At 36.3% G+C, this 18,623-nt stretch overlaps 1 long non-coding RNA gene across 1 annotated transcript; it reads right to left on the bottom strand.

The window, feature by feature from the left end:
* Positions 1 to 3,348: 3,348 nt before the first annotated feature.
* Positions 3,349 to 5,575, bottom strand: LOC138803306 (uncharacterized). Its single transcript, XR_011364935.1, has 3 exons — positions 5,289 to 5,575; positions 5,077 to 5,154; positions 3,349 to 3,443 (listed from the first exon to the last, which is right to left on the bottom strand). It is a non-coding gene; the product is annotated as an uncharacterized lncRNA (long non-coding RNA).
* Between the last annotated feature and the right edge of the window lie 13,048 nt (positions 5,576 to 18,623).

Raw genomic sequence — 18,623 nt, forward strand, 5'->3', positions numbered from 1 at the left:
AGAAAGAAAGAAAGAGAGAAAGAAAGAAAGAAAGAGAGAGAAAGAAAGAAAGAAAGAGAAAGAAAGAAAGAAATAGAAAGAGAAAGAGAGAGAAAGAGAGAGAGAAGGAAAGAAAGAAAGAAAGAAAGAAAGAAAGAAAGAAAGAAAGAAAGAAAGAAAGAAAGAAAGAAAGAAAGAAAGAAAGAAAGAAAGAAAGAAAGAAAGAGAAAGAAAGAAAGAAAAAAAACCATGAGGTAACTATCCTGGAGTCCAATATTTCTAATAAAGCATATTTATATGCTAATGATATACACGTAGAAGTATAAGTCTTACATGCTGTAATGTGGTCTTCTATATCCTATGAGTTAAGATTAGAAAACAGGATTCCAGGACTAGATCTTTTAGAGTACCATGATCACTGGAATAGTTAGAAATAAATTACTTATCAAGTAGAGCCAATACTAGCCAAGCTATAGAATCAACCGAAGAGTCCATTAGCTGAGATGTGCATGAAAAAAACAAAGTTTATATATGCGTCACCAAACAGTATTCAACCTTTAGAGTGCAGGAAAGACTTCATTTGCAGCAGTAAGGATGAACCCAACTACATGATGGAAAGTGGCCCAGAAGTGCCACAGGATGTCTGTCTACACAGAGGCTGACAGAAACACAGATGATGGTGATTGCCAGGGAGGGGAGTTGTAGAGAGAAGACTTTGACTAAAATACACAAAATTCAATTAGGACACACTAGATTACTGTATTAAATGCCATGGCAACTGTAGTTATGAACAATGCATTGTATTCTTGAAAATTTCTGAGAGTAGATTCTAAGTGTTCTCCTCCCCAAAGATATAATAAACATGTCATCTTGTACACAATAAATATCCATAATATTAATTTGTGAATTTTAATAAAATAAGTTAACAACCAGTAATTGTGTATTCATTGATATTAAAGTCAAGTAATCTTGTATATACTTTCTATGTGTACTAATTTAATATCTTCCAGTTAATTAGTAGATATTGTTTAGGTCAGGTAAAACAAATAAGAAAAAAAGATTCATATTTTCAATAAAAATAATAACTTGAGTCATACCTCTCTTCTTAAAGTTTACATGCTTTCTGCCAGATGCCGGTGGCACACGCCTGCAATCTTAGCTACTCAGGAAGGTAGATCTGAGAATCTTGGTTCAAAGCCAACCCATGCGGACCACTTCTCCAACTAACTGCCCTAAAAAAGCAAGAAGCGGAGCTGTGGCTCAAGTCGTAGAGCACTAGACTCGGGCAGAAAGCTCATGGTCAAGCCCTAATATTGGCACACATAACATTGCATGTTTTCTGCCTCTGTTCTCTTATCAGGCCATTTATTTCTTTATTTTAGCTATTTAAATTTTTGTGCCATATCACCAATTTTATGGTTTTGTTTTTGTTTTTGTTTTTTTTGTCAGTCATGGGGCTTGAACTCTGTGCCCTGGACATTGTCCCTCAGTTCTTCAGCTCAAGGCTAGGGCTCTACCACTTGACCCACAGTGCCACTTCTGGCTTTTTCTGCTTATGTGGTGCTGAGGAATCAAACCCAAGGCCTCATGCATGAAAGGCAAGCACTCTACCACTGAGCCACCTTCCTAGCCCTTATGTTAAATTAAAAATAATAAATCATATCATCAGAAAAAAGTATTTTGAGGATTTAAATATCAAAATTAATTAAAAATATTTTTAACATGTAATTTTAATATAATTTCTGATAAAATGAAATTTTATGATAAAATAGCATGTAAAATTCTTCACATTCATGTTAAAACTTATAGGACTATTTCCTGTACTGTGAGTTTCCTATTCACAATAGAGGAAATGACAAATCCTTAAACAAAAGTAAACCTAAGTATTAAAGAGCATACATGTGAAGCTAAAATTATTTAGTCCATCTAGTGTTAGTATTTCAACTGTTCAAATCTTGAAATTCCAAAGGATTTGAGAGGTCATTTTATTCTGTCTTCCATTCTCTACCACTTAGCTAATTCACAATGAATTAAACCAGACTGAAACTTTACCCCATTAATGTTTAATTCCAAAAGTTAAGCCTGATTAGCTACTGTTAAATTTTAAATGCTTACATTCAACACTCATTCAAAATTCTCCACTGATAAGATTATTTATACTATTCACTTAGGACATATGTAATGAAAGGGAAGGAATGAATGTGGGTATGTCTAGATATGTGATATTAATTCATTTATCCAACAAATATATATATTTATAATAACATTTGATAGTTATAATTTTAAACTCTTTAGTGTTTTGTCTATTTTTATATATCTACTATGAGCATTTTTGGAGTTCTTCAATGTATTCACAGGAGATATTTTGACATTATGTACACATCATACTTCATATGTATATTTCACATGGTGTCATAATGAACATTATCTATCATTTAAATCTATGTTATATAATAGTGTGGATAAGTAGTTCGGAAGCAACATAGTAATTTGATTTTGCCAGAATTGATTTTAGTATATGTGAACATACATGTGTGTGTTACGTGGCTGTCCTAGAACACACTTGGCCTTCATGATCATCATTACATTTTAATCATATTTCTGAATGGAAATAAATCAAATACAAAACTGAGGTTACCAGCAGAGGAATAATAGTACATTAAAGGAAATATTTGTGATTTTGAATTCTCTTTTTTCCAGGTAAGTATACCAAATACTTGGCTTTTAGTATTGAAAGTTTTTGGAAATGACTGTGGGGAAAATAAAAGAATTTACTAGGGAAATAGGAAATATAAAACAGACCCTTTATATATCAGAAGATGATAATGACATATTAAGTGGTAGAAAAATCTATACATATGCATACATTCTATGAACACATAGGTTCCTGGATTTCTCCTTTTTGAACCTTATTTTCTCTAGTGAAACTTGACAGAGAAAGAAAGCGATTGATTTTGAGAACTTTACCTATATTATATGCTATTGGAAGAAGAATAAGAAAAAATAAACCTGTTAAGATTTTTTAAAGGATTTGAAATTTGAAATTTGATGTTTTTATGTATCCCCAAATAATTTTTTTGTTTAGCTGAAGTCACAACAATATGTACCATATTATTTATAGTAAGCCTAAGCAATGAATTTCATTATAAAGCTACCCATAATTTAGTGTACTTAAAACATAAATGTGGTCATTGAACTGCTGACAAACCATTTTTATTGATAGAAATAGCTGGAGTTGAAAGAAGGATCTTGAAAAGTTTATCGCTTTAGTTTTTCATCCACTACAAACTAATAAGCAAAAACATATGAATTAGAGAAAATACTTCATTAAGTTACTTTTATTGGGTGAGTCAATGTGATATGATTACATTTCAGAGACATTTAATTCCCTATCATATAAAATCACATTGATGTTTGGTTATATTTTCTCTTCTGGTGATGTAGCCATTCAGGGTATTTTACTCCTGTGAAAGCAAAGATAATATGAAGTTAAAAACTAAAGTCATTTTCATCAAAGCTAATCATAAATTTTATTCTCTTAAGTGTTTCCCAGAGTAATCACATTGCAGGTCTATAAAGGAGACTCTTCAAAGTACTCTTGGGTCTTGGGTTCTAATTAGAAAGAATCCCATCAAACTTGGGAGCTTTACCATACCGTGCTGACAGTAAGAGAGAAATATACAACAAAAACACCCACATTTAGTTCATGAGGCTTTGCAGGAGTCTATTGAACACTGATATTTTAGGAAGGTATTTCTTCATGTTGAAAGTATAATTGGCCATTCATTACTTAGTGGCCAGCTCTGCATTGGTTCGCACCCATTTGTATAACTCATGTAAATGCATAAATGCTCCTTTTGAAATGACATAAAACTTGAATCATTGCATAAACTAGCAAATGAGAGTTGCACGCTATCTTGCACACAGGTTCCTTTTGATTGGTTGGAAAAGGTAGGTGAACATCACAGATGCAAAATGTTTGCTGTGAAGAATGTGTGTTTACAGGTGTGGAATACCCTAAGGATGAGTAGTGATACTACCCTGCTGCAGGTGCAGACTGTGATAAACAGGAACTTGTCTTTCTCCTAATCACTTCTCTCCCTCCCTTGTCTTGCTTTTGGATTATCTCAATTCACATTTAAGTATCTCTTCTGCACAGCATATACAGTGGACTATCTTTATTTAGATATACATATGACTAGATCATCTGTGAATAAAGCCCCAAATGCATTCGCATGATAAAATGGAGTGGTTTAATTTAAATATTTTTTGGGTGCTAGAATACTAATAAACATCTGGAAGAACAGATAAAACTAGATAAATGTTTAGCCTTGTTATGAGTAACACACTAGCATACGATTAGGTTTATAATGGTTGTAATTTAACAAAACTGTTGTATGAAATATTTTGTTTAGCATTCATTAAAAACTGTTAATGCACTTGTGTTTTTCATGGACTAAATTTTTTTTCAGCAGGCGCACATTATTAGTATAATACAAATATGCTAAAAAGCAAACAGTTTGGTGTTAAAATGTTTTAAGTAGGATTGTGAAAAGAAATTTTACACCAATCTTTATTTTTGCCCATTTTTTACAGGGAAAAAAATTTTTTTACCACAAATTCCATATTTTAATGATATTATACCAACTCTATTTTTTAAACTCATTTTGTCACTGTTTTGTAACAGAAACACTGTAAATATTATAGATGTGGTAAACTATTATACTTGTTTTCTTATAAATGAAATGATCTGTGCCAACACTGACAAAATGAATTAATGTGTTACTAAGGCAACAGCCGCATTACATGCTTTCTCTTTCACAGTAGGCAGCAGAGCATATGGTTTTCTCTTAATGGAACGCTAGCTTCTCATTAACATACCAGTAGCAGTGTCAGAACTTAGAAACCAGCCTAACAGGGAGATGGAAAAACTTATAAATTAGACCCTTCAGTACTATTGAGAAGGAAATGACTGATGTTCTAAGGTACAATATTTAGCTCATACTCTGCCCTTTTCTGCACCTTCTTTCTACAAAAAAAAAACTTTTTTCTTACAATAAATATAAATATAAATATTGAAGAGCAAGTAATTTTTACCATGCTTGAAAGAGTGATTGGCACACTGATTTTGATACCTCTTCTTTATAATAATATGTCATTGCCTTTTTTCGTTCCCTGAATGTTTTAAACAGCTGTATTTTTATCACCCTCTTTCAATTCAGTGAAGCAGTTAAAGTATAAAGCTGATTTTCATATCTTCCTAAATGAGACAATCAAGTAAACAAATAAACAAACAAACAAAAGCAAACCTAAAATGACTGCCCAGGAAGAGATGTGAAGCCACCAAGAAGTCATGATTGATAATGGAAGGAAGGGAAGGACGATTTTAATTTAGTTTAGTTAGTCCCTCATTTGACCTGGTATGGTTGAAACTCTATTTAGCCATCTCAAATCATAATTATGGTGATTTGAAAATTTCACCCATTTTCCTGAAATTTTTATCCATTTTCCTCTTTATACTCCTCATTAGGAACTCAATTGCTGTGTAGAAGTAGAGCAATGTGAAGTCTGAGACAACAAATGTTAAAATCTAATCTTATCCATTCGGTCTGGACGTTGTACTTATGCAAAGAATATCATGACTCACTCTATGACCTCACATTCTAGGAATTCCAGAAGTGGAAGCATGGATTATCATTACTGTTTTTAATCTTCATAACATTTACCTATAATGAGATGACTGATTGTTCCAAAAGTGAAAGTTGTACAAAAGTCATCTGTGTGTCATAACGTCTGGAGAGAAACTTCCAGAGAGAAAGCAGATGTATAAATCTTTTGATAAGAGGGCACTGTTGGCTCATGCCTGTAATCCTAGCTACTCAGGAGGCTGAGATCTGAGGATCGCAATTCAGAGCCAGCTGGAGCAGGAAAGTCCTTGAGACTCTTATCTCCAATTAACTAGCAGAAAGCCAGAAGTGCTGCTGTGGATCAAGTGGTAGGCGCTCGCCTTGAGCTGAAGAGCTGAGGGACAGTGCTTAGGTCCAGAGTTCAAGCCCCATGACCAACAAAATCATCATCATCATCATCATCATCATCATCATCATCATCATCAACATCATCTTCTTCTTCTTCTGATAGCTAAAAATCAGAGAAAAGAAACAAAGTGGATTGATGGTTTGATCCAAAGACCTTAATGTCTATATTAGTTCAATTCATTGATAGAAGAGTTTCACTCCTAAGAGTTCAACCAATTACCAGGCTCTTTAGTGGTATCTGTAGATGCATCCTCTAGATGGGCAGATCATCAAGAAAGATATCCCCCAAAAATAAATCAGGGATATATTAATAACACAAATAGCATTTGGTTTTTTCTTTTTTAGGTCCAAGACCAGGACTCAGATGCAGTACTTGATGTTTTCACTCTTTAGCAAGCACTCTACCAACAGAACCATGCCTCCAAACCTAGCATTTGATTTTTTTAACCATGAAAATATAAACAAAAATATAAATATTTTTATCCTAAGTAATCTATGCATATATAGAACTTTTGCCAAAAAAAACCCTGTACTTTGAGGAAGTTCAATATTTTACTAATTTTTGTTGGTTACTCAATGTTAGCTACATTTTCTATGAATACCTGAAGATACATCCAAAAATTGATAATATATAAAAAGGTATCCAAGCAAATTCTCCAGAGGTGTCAGCCTCATATCCTAGAAAGTGAATGTCTGGATGTGAAGTTTTCCTTTGTAAAGGAAAAGATACTAATTCTAGTTAACAACAACAACAACAAAAGTTATCCTGTTTTCCATAACAATACATTTACTTCATATTAATTTTCTTCTTCCCTTTGTCTCAAAATTTGCTTTCACTTCCAACAGTGGTACCACATATTTTTTGAAACTACGTTAAGAATTAGTATTGTCTAAGGATTAATGTGAAATTAAACATGTCTTAGCCACTTTTCAAGCAGCAAACAACCAGATAATTGGGGCCTTAGCTAGACATTTAAAAGTGTTAGTGAATCAAGATTTGGTAAGTCATTTTTTCTTTATTTTCCTTTATTTTTGTTTTAAATTGAACAAGTATCCAAGACATTCCAAACCATTACAATGGTGTGTGAAGTTACAGCCACTTGGTTACAGCTGCTTGGTGTGTTTCTCAACATCTCTATATATAGGTGCTTAAAGAAGCACCCATCCATCTCTAGCAAGAAAACTTAAACTCATGGCTCTCATCCAGATGAAGACTGTATCATCGTAAAGTGTCATTGATCTGGTCACTATCTCTGGGAGCCTGCCAGAGTTTCTGCTTTAGCTTCATGTTGTTGTCTGTGAAGGATGCCAATTAAGATCACAAGATAGTGGCTGGGAATAATAAACTTCTAATGATGTTCCTGACTGAAAGGAGGTAATTAAAATATGCATATGGATGACCCTAGCTTCTGTCAGCTCCATGTAGCTATTACTACACTCATAATGTCCATGTTTTGTTTAAGAGAAGGAAATCATGTTGTCTAACAACTATACAATATGCAGTGGAAGAATATAGAAAAGCTTGCCTTGGAAATACTCATGGTGTTCAATTCTGTTCCAGACCTGATAGATTCCTGTTGACTAATGTCCCTTGATTGGGCACTATTTTGTTGTTTGAGTGACAGACTGAAATATCTCCCTCCTTCCCTCTCCACCCTCCATGTAGGGATGCTATAATCCCAAGCCCCAACACCAATATGTGCTTTTTGGTGATGCGTGCATTTCACTAGGACTGTCTTATCTTCTCCAGGTGCTTCTTGAAATTAAAGACTGTGTTTGGAAAAGAAGGACAATTAATTAGTGAGCAAAGGAAAGCAGTCCTTGTATCACTCGATCTGGTCTTAGAAGTAAGTGCTTCACACTTTTTCCAGTCCTTAACCCTGCAGCCCACAGCTTTCCTGTACACCTGCTCTGCTCAGCTCATCAATTTTCTGTGAGCCAGTTAAGTTCCTTTAAGCCTGTCCACTGAGAGGTGGTGATAGCTCTCTGAGAAAAAGAAGAAAAGAGGCACAGAAACAGAACGCTGCTCCAGGCCCTTATCTGGATCGCACTGTTTGTTTTCCCATTGATGTCTGTAAATGAAACAAAGAGGATTTAATCATGTTAAACAAAAGCCTGTTGGTACCCAGAGGAAACTCATTTAACTCTTCTCCACTTCTTAGAGTTTCAGGTTTCTTACCTTCCTCTTTTGCCAATCCACCAGGCTGAGTTTCTTACCTGGGGCTTAAAATTGTGAGGTGTGAAACTCTTCTTTTGTTTTGACAGGTGCTCTTTGCTAAACATCAGCCTAGCCTTGATGGTGATAATACACAGAAAGAGGGGGAAAAGAAACTTCAGAGAAGCTAATGACTACAGTTACTCAACTTCTGCCTTTAATGGGTTTTATTAGTTTCCCTCCTTGGAGTTCTTTAGTTGAAAGTGGGAAAACAAATTGGGCTGTTGGGAAGAAAGTGCAGAAAGACAGCAGTTAAGCAATGAAGACCTAAAAACCATTCGCATTTTGAGATTCCCCAGAAGTAAAGAAAGAAGCAAGCAGCCCACCCAAGACACCTCCTTCCCATGGAGGATGTAAACCTTAACAACCAGAAGGGCCAGGACTTTGCAGTGTTATCTGGTGGAAAGAAAAACTTAGAAGTGGCCCCAAAGCACCAATAACTTGACATTTGACCATAGAGTATGAAGATGTGAGTCTCACAGGAGAGGGCTACCTTAATTCTTTAGAGGGTAGGAGATACTGAACTTAAAGACCTCTCTCTTTCCTTCAGAAAACAATATTGAGATGGAGACAGATGCCAGGAGGCTTCTTCTTCAATGGTTGGAACCACCATTGTGTGTGCCTTTGCTGTAGTGCTCCAAAATGGCCTCCCTGCATTAAAAGTTAGTGTCCCCCCACTAGGTTTCCCCCTGCTGTTGCATTTCTCCCCATTATCTCCAACCTTCTCTCAGCATGCTCTTTTCTTGGGATTCTTCTACTGGGAACCAGGAGCTCTCTGCCTAGGCAGAGATTTGGGGTCTTTTGTTCTGATCAGGCACTTTGGAACAAACAAGTGAACCATCTCATTGTCTTTATGAAAATATCAAAAATTTTTCATCTTTCCCTAGACAATAGTAGGATATGGTTTTCACTCAGAAAGTTTTAATACATACATAATGTTTAATACATACATAATGTTTCTAATGTTGAGCTCTGATAGCTCACATCTGTAACCTAGCCGAGATCTGAGTATCATGGCTCAAAGCCAGTCCAGGAAGGAAAATCCATGAAACCTTTACCTCCAAAATAGGCAGAAACAGAGCTGTAGTTCAGGTAATAGAGCACTAGCCTTGAGCAAAAAAAGAATGCTCAGGAACAGCACCCAGACCCTGAGTCCAAGCCTCAGACCGACAGACGCACACACAAAATTGCTAACCATTATTATTTGCAACCTGGACCATTTTCATAAAGCAGGTGATTAATTCAATGATCTGTGTGATATCTTTATCTGTGTGATATGGTTCATCTTTCAAGTCTGGCCACTTAGTTTTCCAAAGGTCTGGTAGAAAGGAGCTTCTTCCTTCCTGTGGAAAGGCCAGTATCTCTTGCACCCATGTTGTCTTCTCTGCAAGAGAATCCCTAATGTCTTCTCTTTTCCCCTGAGATAATTAATTGAGCTGCTTAATCTCTTTCCTCAATCAAAGTCTTAAAGAAAATGGAATTGTATATTTAATTATAGTTTTTTTCTTTCATTAGAGCTAGAGGTATAAAACCTAGAAGGCAAAGGAAAACAAGGAGGCTATAGTTCTCTGAATGCCTACCAGTCTTCACAACTTGGCCATCATCCTCTGGAGACCAGGAAAGCAGCTGTTACTACTATACCCCTTTCCCTCTCCCTCTTCCTCTCCTTCTCTCTCTATGAATGTCACTTTTTGCTGCTTCCTCCTACCTGAGTTCAGAGAGGATGAAAGTGCACCCTGGGTAGGTTTTGTGTGTGTGTGTGTGTGTGTGTGTGTGTGTGTGTGTGTGTGTGTGTGTGTGTCAAATCAAAGCTTGATTTTGTTTATTATACTTCCTTGCAAATCATAAACTAATATCTTAAGAGAAGATAAAAGATGATTTCTACAGAGATTGAAGAAAAAACTTTGTTAGAAAATACCAATAGCTTCAGCTCACTCTTTTCAGAGTTAAAATGTTAGGCAAATTGCGAACTGGTTGGTTTCTTAAATCAAATGGCTAGAATCAAGCAAAAGAATGAGAAAAGGAAGAAGGAAGGAAAAATAGTGTACCTGACTCCCTTCCAATCAGGAATATACTCATCGCTGTAGGACTATTTATTCATAAACATGACATAACATGCTGTATTTGCTTTAAAAATAACAGTTAACACAAGATAGCAGGGGGAGGGGTACATTCAAATACCAATTACCTCACGGGAGAAACTCAAAATGAATAGATGGTCTGACATTGAAATGGGAATTGTGGCAAATAGCTTCAATGGAAGGTAAATGTTTAATTTTCTCAATTCAACTGTTAAAAAAAAATCCCAACACGTCTATCATATCTGACACTTAGAGTATTCAATTCAAAAATAATATTTATTTCTCAAAAATCATTTTCTTCAGTTGGAAAATATATGAATCAGTCTGTTTTCTCCCTTCCAATGTAGTCATGTTCATTTTTATGAATTAGATTTTATGCACATTTCTAGAGTTTTGTTCCAATTGTGATTCAAGCTAGTTAAGAAGAATACAGACATTTTTCTGCTTTTTTTTTCTCAAATAAAGATTATCTGATTTGAAAAGAACAAATCTTGTATTTGTTTTTTCTCTTTTCTATCCAACATGTCCACAGACATGGCTTGCCTTGCATTTAGCGGGCAGTGAAATGTCCACATGTGGCACACCAAAGTATTTTATTAGGGCGCCATCTTCTGGTATCAGGCAACCAATGACTTGAAAAGTAGATTTGAGTCACTGCACTCAAACAACTTCCTTTTCTCTTTCTGAACTACAATTTTCAAATGATTGCCTCATGGCTAATTCCTAAGCACTTCAATAAAGTAATATAAAATATAGCTTTATTCTGAAATTAGAATAAAACAGAGGTATCAGACATGACTTTGGTTTGTTGCCTTCACTTTGAATTCAAGTTTCATTTTTTTTTCATTTCCATGGCTTCCCTGAATTAAAAAAAAAAGCTTTGCTAAATTCTCAGAAGTGCATTGCTTGTGATTATACCCATTTCAATGTGTAAAACCTTCATTTACCTAGTTGCTAGTTGTTCTGTATACCTTACTATGTGGTAGATATATAATTTGTTGACTCTCCCTGAAGCAAGCTTATCAGGATAGTCTTTATTACTCAAGTGTTTTCCCAGCCTACCTTCTCTCAGATATGAGAAGTAACTACTCTATCATTTCCTTCTTTACTTATCACTTAGCTATACAGACTTGTGCAAGTCTCTCAATTTTCCTGAGGCTTCTTTCTGATCTATAAATTATAGGTCTAGATCTCACTTATACTCACCTCAAAAAAAAAAAAACCTATAAAGTTAAACAAAAATAAATGCACATTCTTGGAAGAGAGCATGTAGCATCATAAACACAATAATACTCAGTTACCTTGTCATATTTGTTTGTTATCTTGGCCTATCTGGTGTTACTATGGACAGGCTTTACACAACAGAAAGGTTTATTTCACCCACAGCTTTGGATATTCATGGGCATGAATCTGCTCTCCAAGTGCCTTCTTGGGTACACACAACATGTCAGAAATACCTTTGTGAGGAAGAGGGCACAAGGAAAATCAGAAGCTAGACAGAGACCTTGGTTCCATAATTCTCTCTGTGGCACACTCCAAGCTGACTTAATCAATGTCTTCCTGCTATAGCTCCTACTTCATAAAGTTCCCACTACCTCCTACACTGCCACACTGTGGACACATGAACCCTGGCGGGGGTGGAAGAGTAGAAATTGTGAGGAGGCATACTCAAACTGTATTCAAACCACAGCAGTTGTTTATGAAGTATGCCAAAGAAAATTTTATCGTCAACTACAGAATCAAAGCTTTGCAGTAACTCGAGAGGTACTTAACTTCCAATTTGAAGATAATAAATGCGTATATAAAGTTTGCATTTGGGAGATAAGGGATAGAATAATTATTTTACTTACCTATGTCCTCCACAATCCTATGAGTGCTTAATTGGCAATCCTTAACATCTTGCTGAAACTTTTCTTGGTCTGATATCTTGCCTCTCCATCTTTATTTATCTATAGTCTTTTCAAAAGTAGGATTCTAGGCATAATGGGCTTTCCATTTGCCTGGGTGAATCATGTTCTTACTCCTTGGATTTTGTGCATGTCCTTTTCTCTCTTCATTTCTCGACCCACCGTGTCACCCAGGGTCAATTTCCTGGGTCATATGGCCTTTCCTGGGTTCTCATAATTCTCAGTATTCCAATTGTCCTGCCCTCTACCTTGCATTCCCATAGGGCCTGGAGGGTTGGGGTCTGGCTAAGACTTCCTTACACTGCCAGTTTAGAAGAACAGCACAGGCACAGATCTCCAGTTAGAACCTGATTAATATGTACTAAATAAGGGACCATACATGTGGGCTTGTTTATTTGGGAAGAGTTAAAAGAGGCAACACGAACTATATTCTTCCAGCAGGGCTAAATTGTCATTAAGTAATGAACATCTTTTAGTTAGTTCCTTTAGGACATTACCACTGTTCTCATTCATTAATATTGTGTGAGTGTGTGTGTATATATATATATATATATATATATATATACATATACATATACATATATATATATTTGTGTGTGTGCTTATGCATGTATATGTGCACGTGTGTTTGTGTATGCATACTGGGGCTTGAACTCAGGGGCTGGGCTCTATCCCATAGTGTTTTTTGCCCAAAGTTGGTGCTTCGTCACTTGAGCTATTCTCCATTTCCGGCTTTCTAGAGTTTTAATTGTAGATATGGTTCTCACAGACTTTTTCTGTCTTCCTGGTTTCAAACTGTGACCCTTAGATCTAGACATCTGAGAAGCTAGGATTTATATGTGTGAACCAATTACACTAGCATTAATATCTATTCTATTTATGTATTAAGTAAAAAATATGGATGTAATTGGTGAAGGTTGTATTTAGGTGGAAATTACCTTGAATTTCTATTATTGGCATATTTAAGCCTTCCTCTATGTTTACCTACTAAATTATAATAGTCAAAAAATGTATAAATATATAGTACATAAGTATATCATAAATATTTATATATGAATACTATGAATATTATATATATATAACAATTCATTCAGTTACTATGTATAGAGTCCTACTATAGGCCTAGTAGTCTTGTAAGCTCTCAACCAAGCAGTCAAAAATTCTTGGCCTTTCTGAATTTCTTATTATATAGATAGATAGACAGATGGATGTAGAGATACAGAGATAGATAGTTTAAGTTTTCTTGATTTGGTTAAGCCCAGAAGGTAAACTGTAAAAAGATAGTGCCAGAGCCCAGACATCTGAGCAAGGAAGGAGTTACTACCTTTGCTTCCAAAGGCAGAGGGAAGCAGGGGTTAGGAAATGGTGCGTAGAAGCTGTCTGGTAAAACTTAGGCCTTCGTGGATGACATTCAGTCCACATGAAGTGTCCCTGTAGGTCACAGAATGGACTCTTCACTGCTACTCCCTTCCTCTCCTGGTCTTTTTATTTAGAGAAAGCCAGAGGGTAGGACATGCAGGTAAGGCATCTACATGCTTAGTTAAGCTTCTGGAAACACAGCCTAGGGGTATTTGTCTGGTAGGACAAGTGGAAAATATCCAACACTAACCCTGATCAAGAACTTTTTAATTATTATTATTTTTCATACTCGAGTTATTTTTCTAAATACCGTGTTCTTTCAAATAATTGGCAGCTTTTGGGCTCCCAGTGGATGTCACCTGTTGGAAATTAGGGCTTATCTTCATAAAGTCATGCCTTTCCAACCAATATTAATGTGTTGCATACCTGGAGACTATTTTTTTTAATCAAAAGGAAAGGTTTGGTGATCTCAATATGAATAAATATACTCATTCTAGATTGCTCCTTTGAGGTTCATGTTAGGAGTTTTGAAATGGGGTGAGAAGATTTGAAATTCTGCCATAACAGAGAGAATAGTGGCAAAATTCTAATCATTTCCACCATTTCTGAGCCTCTGGAAATGCTACAGCTGCAGCCATGGCTACCGGCTTCTGCTCTGTCATGGTATGTTCAGGTGCAAAGAGGGGTAAAATGGTTTCTAGGCCCCATGGAACCTGTGAGGAGAAAAGTTTTCTTTAGTCACCATGGAGATTCAATCTAAATATACTCAAGATCTAAAAGCACACACACACACACACATACACACACACACACACACACACACACACACACACACACATCCAAGAACATTGAATTAGTCTTCATTTCATTTCACCCTCGTTTCTGATTTTGGTAGCATTTTCTCTGAAAATCTTACTAGAATTTTGCTCGGTGAGTCTTCCATACTTACGATTTAAACTTTCATAGAAAGAGCTAATTTCAGTCACTTGTAACTTATTTTCAGAACAACATAGTTACCTCTTTCTAACACCTCTGCGCTTCCTTGGCACCAAGTTAAATACAAATGCATCTTATAGTACAGGACTTCACAACCAACCATACGCTCCATATTGGCTCCATATTGTGGGTGTACCAAGATGTATGAGTTCCTTCTTGCTAGAATTTAAATTATAAAAATATTGGGAGCAACAAGGATATCTTATAGGTTGAACACTGTAAAGTCTTCTTCTTCTTCTTCTTCTTCTTCTTCTTCTTCTTCTTCTTCTTCTACTTCTTCTTCTCTTCTTCTTCTTCTTCTTCTTCTTCTTCTTCTTCTTCTTCTTCTTCTTCTTCTTCTTCTTCTTCTTCTTCTTCTTCTTCTTCTTCTTCTTCTTCTTCTTCTTCTTCTTCTTCTTCTTCTTCTTCTTCTTCTTCTTCTCGCTCGTGGGGCTTGAACTCTGGGCCTGGGTGCTGTCTCTCAGCTCTTCAGCTCAAGGCTAGCCCTCTACCACTTGAGCCACAGTGCCAGTTCCAGTTTTCTGGTGGTTTATTGGAGATAAGAGTCTCTCAGACTTTCCTGCCTGGGCTGGCTTTGAACCATGATCCTCAGATCTCAGCCTCCTGAGTAGCTAGGGTTACAAGTGTGAGCCATCAGTGCCTGGCTCACTGTAAAGTTTTCATAGTATGATCTTGATTATTTTTAAAACTGAATTTCTCAGTACTCTTTGAAATGTGACAATGACTCTACACAATAAGAATTTAAAAGGGGGGAATGAATGCAATTATTATATTTAATAATCTCCTATGAAAGCAGGAAAGTTGAAGTGAGAAAGTAGATTGGAAGGGATGGGGGAGGATGATAAAAGGGATGACATCGATCAAGATGCACTGTACTTATAAGCTGATTTGTTGAGTGATAACTCTTTTGTGCAACTACTTAAAGATAACAAAAATATAATTAAAGAAAAATTAAACAGCTGAACACTGGTGGCTCACACTTGTAATCCTAGCTACTCAGGAGGCTGAGGTCTGAAGAGCTCAGTTCAAAGCCAGCCAGTGCAGGAAAGTCCATGAGACACTTATTAACCACCAGAAAACCAGAGGTAGCTCTGTGGCTCAAAGTGGTAGAGTTCTAACCTTGAATCAAAGAGCTCAGGGACAGCAACCACACCCTCGTTCAAGTCCATGAGCAATGGAAAAAATAAATAAACAATTAAAAAGAATTTAGTGAGTCCCCCAAACAAGTTGATGTAGTAATTAAGGTCTCTAGAACACACATATTACCTGATAGGTAAAAAATACTCACATGAATTCCAGAAGCCCTGGGTTCTAATCCTGGCAAGTACTTCTTGCATGACTTGCTCTGATCTTCAGCTCTCTCTCTCTCTCTCTCTCTCTTTCATAGAAAGAGCTAATGTCTGTCTGTCTGTCGTCTCTCTCTCTCTCCCTCTCTCTCCCTCTCTCTCTCTCTCTCTCTCTCTCTCTCTCTCTCTCTCTCTCTCTCTCTCTCTCTCTCTCTCTCTCTCTTCCTCTCTCTTTCTCTCTCTCTCCCCTACAGTAATTCTTCCAATAATTTTCATAGTTATACTTCTATGAAAGCTGCAGGCTATTATCTCTGAGAATGTTGATATATTGTGTCTTTAGTTTTATGTACTTATTTTTATCTCTTAGGTCAGAATTGACTGTCTGACTGCATCCTCATTAACAAAGATAAGGACAGGGTGTAATTTTTTCAGAGCTGTTTAAGTATAGTCAGATCTTCAGAAGTATTTCAAAATATTTTGCAACTCTTATACAATGTTGTGCTTTCATCTGCTAATAATGTACAAAGATGCAGGTCAGTGACAATTTTGAATGTATAAAAATTGTGGCTCGGTTTCCGATTCTGTCCTTTGACTATATCTTTGGAAGGAGGATGGAAGATGTTGAGTTAAAGAACAAATTTACATTTTATAGTTTAGTTAAAATTTTACCAAAAAGTCAGATTCTTAGTCCACCTTGAAGTAATACCCTTCCTAAAGGTGACCCTGTGCAGTAGAATTTGGTAGAATGAATACGAAATTTAACCCTATGACAATCATGAAATACTGACAGACACATCACCACACCAAAGTAGTAACTTCCAGGGTATGCTAGACTTTAGACCTCTGCTACATGACTCAACTCTCTCCAAGTTGCAAATTCTATCTTATTATCTTCTGTTTAAGTGATTAGAATCATGATCTCCCAATAATATGTATTAGTATTTAAAAAGGAATATAAAAAAGAAAAAAAATAACCTCTTTGAGAGCATCTTGGTGATATCAAATTACACCAGCGAAAGCCACCTCATCCATTTCCTTTGTACACCTGTTTGTATTGAAACACTGAGAGGTCAAATGTATGTCTAAGATGTCTTGATATGTAAGTGGGGTAGTCAAAGATAAATCCAAGGCTGTGAAGGTGGCTCAGTAGTAGAGTGTTTGCCTTGCATGCATGAGGCCCTGCGTTTGATTCCTCAGCACCACATAAGCAGAAAAAGCCGGAAGTGGTGCTCTGGCTCAAGTGGTAGAGCACTAGCTTTGAACTGAATTGCTGAGGGACAGCACCCAGGCCCAGAGTTCAGACCCCACGACTCACACACACACACACACACACACACACACACACACACACACACAAGATGATAAATCCAGTTCAACTCTGTTCAAGAAAAAGCATGCTGATTGTAATGATATCAGGGATCATGAAATGAAGAATCTGGAGCTACGAGAGAAAGCTCTTCGCCAACTGGAGCAGCTATGTGTAAGTCTGCCTTGGTCTTTCCCATTACACTCATTCCTTGACTCTCATTAAGCCTCCTTTCTCCCCCACTCCCCCTCACTTCCCTTCTCTCTAATAATCCTAGTTCCTTGAGTTAAAGGCGATTATGTTATTGTTCACTAGCCTTCTACCATTTATTCCCCATTCTAATACTACTGTAGCAGGACACGATTCTTGCCCCGCTCTCAGAATTCCCATCTTTAAATGAAAAATTTTTGCTTTAATTCCAGGACCTTTTTGTCAGCCTTCTCTCTTGAAAGGTCAAGTTCCCCATCAGTGCAGCCTCTGGGCTCATCCTATTGACAACCAAACATCTCTGATACTTTCAAGTTTATTCTAGTGAGACAAGAGCACTGAGCTGAAAATTCCTTGGACTGTCTATTGTTATAAAGGTGATATACAGGGGTTACAGTTATATAAATCAGGTAAACAGTACCTTTGGATCTATGTGTGATTTTAGAGTAAGTAGTGTGTGTTTGATAAATTTCGGTGCTCCAGCATTTGGTGTATAGATACTTAGAATTGTTACATCCTCCTGTAGGAGAGATTCCTTTTTTAGTGTGCAATGTCCTTTTTTGATTTTTTTCACTAATTTTAATTTGATGTCTATTTTATCTGATATTAGGATTGCAACTCCACCCTGCTTACAGGGGCCATTTGCTTGATAGTTTTTTTCCCAGTCTTTCACTGTCAGAATATGTTTGTTTTGGGGGGAAAGGTATGTCTCCTGAAGACAACAACAGATAAGATGGATCTTGCTTTTTGATCCAACTAGTCAATCTCTGTCATTTAATTGGAGAGTTTAGTCCATTAATATGGAGAGTTAGAATTGAGAAGTATCTGGGAGTTCCTGCCATGTTATCCTTCTTAGGAGCTGTGCCTTGTCAATTCTTATTGTGATTATCTGGTTCTCTGTTTAGGAACCATTTCTCTACCAATATCATATTATTGTTGGTTTTCAATATTTAGAACATCTTATAGTATTTTCTGTAATGTCCCTACATTTCTGTGCCTCCCTTACATTCCAAAAGACAAATACATGAACAAATAAGATAAAAAGAAAGAAAACAAAAACAGCAATGAAGAAAAAAAAACCTTTGTGTCCATTTCCCAGAATTCATTTTGATAAATATTCTTTTATATGGTCAGAAGCACATAGGCAGTGTACCTGTGGGTTCCTCCCCTAAGAGTATCCTCCTTTAGTCAAAGTGTGTATGTGAATGCCTAGAATCCTCTATAATTTATTATGCCCTGGTGTATTTAGATC

This window comes from Dipodomys merriami, unplaced genomic scaffold (assembly GCF_024711535.1).
Source record: "Dipodomys merriami isolate MVZ:Mamm:240054 unplaced genomic scaffold, mDipMer1.0.p SCAF_1, whole genome shotgun sequence".
Classification (NCBI taxonomy): Eukaryota; Metazoa; Chordata; class Mammalia; order Rodentia; family Heteromyidae; genus Dipodomys; species Dipodomys merriami.